A 4079-nucleotide genomic window follows, 5' to 3' on the forward strand; every position below is an offset into this window, starting at 1 on the left:
AACAATGCTGGAGGCTTGACACACTAGTCTGTCCTCCCCCATTGGGAGCCACCCATACTCTCAAGAGAACATCAGGCCTCCCCAGAATGGGGGCATAACACCTTCCCGCTCATTGTATGGGTCTCCACCCACCGATATAACATACTATGACAAGATGAGCACTCACACACTCCCTAGAAGTCTGCCCCATGTGCATTCTCTGCCAGATGCCCCCCATCAAACACCTTAAACCAGTAACCCTTCCTTACTATATTTTCTAAAGAGTTTTCTCAACATTATAATTTCAACCATGTACCTGACAATCTTCCATGTTCACCTGCTCCCACCTAACGCCCCCCCCAATTCCGTGGACCATCTGACCCATCCCCCCAACCGTAGCCCCCCTCAAGTCTGCAAAACCCAACCCAGTAGTATCCCTATGTCTCTGTCTTATCTCTTTACTACACAACTACTTACCTCTGCTTTATCATAGATTTTGGCTGTGTGGGCATCACAACCTTCCTCTCCCCCTCTATTTCCTGTAAGCCTATCACCCAGTCTCTAGCTCTTTGTGACAGCTTGATTTGCTTAATTCATATCAGAGAGGTTATATTGTATTTGGCCTTCAATGCCTGCCTTGTTTTACTCAACATATAAGGTCTTCAACATTCATCCATGTTATCCCATGTGTTAGTACTGTAAAAATATGGACCACTTCATGAATTTGCATGTCATCCTTGCACAAGGACTATGCTAATCTTCTCTGCATCATTCCAATTTTTAATATATGTGTTGCCAAAGCAAGCACTCTAGTTACCTCTCAATTGACATTTACATCCACCCATTTCAGGCACAATCTCATTTATAAATCACCAGTGTTAGCTATACTCACTATAATGTGATACCACCAACTCTATTAATTTCCACACTTTTAAAATAAACCTAATTAAAAATTCTGTATGCATTGAGCATCACATCCTGTTTTCAACTCTATTAGCTTTGAACTTCAACAGCTAATAAACAGCTAATAAAGTAACCCAAGCCAATTATAGTGACAGGAAGCTTTGTAAAAAGGCCTTGTAATTGAGGTATTAAGAAAAACATGTGGAAAAACATGGGTGAGGTGAATTTGATAAAATTCCCGTAAGGAAATATATTCACATTTAAGATAAAGAGAGCCAGCAGGCAGCAAGGACTCAGAAGATAACTGGGGAAGTGGATTTGGCTCAACTGATAGAGCATCTGCCTACCACATGGGAGGTCCAGGGTTCAAACTCACGGCCTCCTGACCCGTGTGGTGAGCTGGCCCACGTGCAGTGCTGATGTGTGCAAGGAGTGTCATGGCACGCAGGGGTGTCCCCCACTGGGGAGCCTCACATGCAAGGAGTGCACCCCATAAGGAGAGCCACCCCATGTAAAAAAAGCATACCCTTCCCAGGAGTGGCACCACACGCATGGAGAGCTGACACAGCAAGATGACACAACAAAAAGAGACACAGATTCCCAGTGCTGCTGGTAAGAACACAAGCAGACACAGAAGAACACACAGAAAATGGACATAGAGAGCAGACAATGGGAGGGAAGGGGAGAGAAATAAATCTTAAAAAAAAAAAAAGAAAACTGTTGAATGTTAATGGTTTACTGTCAAGTAATTCTTTAAAAATGATTCTTGCCCAAAATTTCCTCTATACCAGTTCCTATAGCTCCAGAATTTACAGGCTTTATGGAAACAGGCAAATTCTACCAAGAGTTCACAGAAGGGCTATGGTGATGGCCTAATTGGACGTCCTTTCAGAACCGAAGTCTTCTGAAATTCTTTGGACCCATTCTCTCCGCTTTGTCCTCTCCTGCTATCAAAATAAGCCATAAGTTCATGCTTGAGCCTGATTTCTAAACTGGAATGACCACTATTTATATGAGATTCTACTATAAAAGAAAACAAAGAGATATAGGGTTGCTTATTCATTTCATATACTCGTCTCAATCTAAATACTGAGGTACTATTTATTGAGTACCTATCGTAGGACAAGTTTCCTGCTAAACAGTTATTTCCAATAAAAGTGTATCCTCACAGTGGCATGGTATGTCATGAATGGCCAACATGAGATGGTTAGAGAATCTCTCTGACTGTGAGAAGCAAGAGAAACAATATTGAATAGAAAATGCTTTCCAGGGCTGTCATCATTTAAATTTTTCCCTAATGAAGTCTAATTTGATTGCAGACAATGTTATAATATGCCACTGTTGAAAAAAATCAATGATGTTTCCTTTTCCTTCTGGGACCTAAACACTATAAAGATTTTTTTGAATGTCACAGCATACCTTGGGATTTTAAAAGTAAGGCATTAAATTTGTACCGGCTCACTTAATCAGACCTTGCACTCCAAAATGTTGCCTTCAACTGAGGAGAAAATGAAACTCGGCACATTCAACAAAGAGGACAGGATCGATACACTCATTTGTGTTCTGGGCACTGAAATCAATATTAGCTTGCTAGAGTTTTTCAATGCCCTGAAAATTATACCTATTTACTCTCTATTTTCTTATTTTTCCTTTAAATTTGGTCTAAGCTTTAGTAAGAATTAGAAAAGGTCATTTTCTTGCAGTTCCTACTATACATTACTGAAGAGAAACTGGACCATGTGTCAACAGCTGAACCATGGCCTCTGTCTTGGTCTTGCCAGGCTGCTATGACAAGAGCCCACACACAGTGGGCTGGCTTGAAAAAAAAGCATTTATTGTCTCATGGTTCTGAGGCCAGAAGTCCAAAGTGAAGGCATCAGCGAGGCCACGCTTTCTCCAGGAGTAGGAGCCTATGGCGCTCTGGCGCTGGCTTGCCGCAATGCCTGGGTTCCTTGGCTGGCGTCTCTGCCTCCATCACATGGCCACATCCTTGGGCTTTTCCTGGCTGCTCTTCTGGTTTCTGCCGACATCCAGCTTCAGGCTGTGTGGCTCTGACTCTCTGAATCTGAATTTCTTCTGCCTATAAAGTTCTCCAGTGGTGTGACTGAAGCCCACCCTGATTCAGATGGGCCACACGTGTCCCAAAAGTAACACCCTCAGAAGGATGTTCACACCCACATGGATTCATATTGCGTTTGAGAACAGGTCTTATTTTTTTTTAAGATTTATTTTATTTATTTATATCTCCCCACCCCCTCATTGTTTGCACTTGCATTGTCTTTTCATCTTCCTTGTTTCTTTAGGCAGCACCCGGAACCGAGTCTGGGACCTCCGATATGGGAGGCGGGTGCCTAATTGCTTGAGACACCTCTGTTCCCTCCTTTGCTATGTCTCTCAATATTCTTTTCTTCTTGTGTCTCTTGTTGGGTCAGCTTGCTGCACATGCCCAACGTGCCCCTCACTGTCTTACTAGTCCTCTTTAGGAGGCACCGTAAACTTCCTCTCCCTGCTTTGTTGTGTCTCTCATTATGTTTCTCTTCTTGTGTCTCTTGTTGAGTGAGCTTGCCGTACGTTTCCTTCATGCCAGTTCACTGTTTTCTTTAGGAGGCACTGGGAATCTCCCATGTGATAGGCAGAAGCTCGATCATTTGAGCCACATCTGCTTCCCATAACACATCTTTTGAGAGTATACATAACTCATTCCCACAGCATCATAGGACAACCCAAGCAACATATCCCTTCTTAAGCTCTAATAATGTGCTATGCACTTGCTTTGGGTACAGTGTCTTCTTCTTCATTCTTGCAGGAAAGTTTTAATGAAGCATATTGTACAGTGAAAAGTTCCCAAGGACATGTACCTTACTGTCTAACACTCTAAAGAGGTTACTAAAAAGTGAGAAAATCAAGTCTTTATGTCTTTAACTTCCAAATTCCCAGCATATGGCAACCTGAAGGGAACATGTATCATACACATACACACATGCACTTCAAGGCTGTCTGGCTGGCTGGCCTGAGCTCTGCTCTCCGAGCACAAACAGCCCATCGTTCTGATCGCTGGCCTCCATGACTGCCACTGACAGGCAAGGAGAATTTGTTTACAACTGGAAAGAGGGAAGAGTTTAGTGAAGGGCAAGTCTCAGCGGGAGAAGAGGTAGGAGGACAGTGGAGGAGGCAAGGTCTGTGGCAGCTGTTCTCCT

General features: G+C 43.1%; 1 non-coding gene across 1 annotated transcript; it reads right to left on the reverse strand.

Annotated features, from left to right (window-relative positions):
* Positions 1–679: 679 nt before the first annotated feature.
* Positions 680–787, reverse strand: LOC111762484 (U6 spliceosomal RNA). The gene has a single exon (XR_002795587.1). It is a non-coding gene; the product is annotated as a U6 spliceosomal RNA (small nuclear RNA).
* Positions 788–4079: the final 3292 nt, after the last annotated feature.

This window comes from Dasypus novemcinctus, chromosome 13 (assembly GCF_030445035.2).
Source record: "Dasypus novemcinctus isolate mDasNov1 chromosome 13, mDasNov1.1.hap2, whole genome shotgun sequence".
NCBI lineage: Eukaryota > Metazoa > Chordata > Mammalia > Cingulata > Dasypodidae > Dasypus > Dasypus novemcinctus.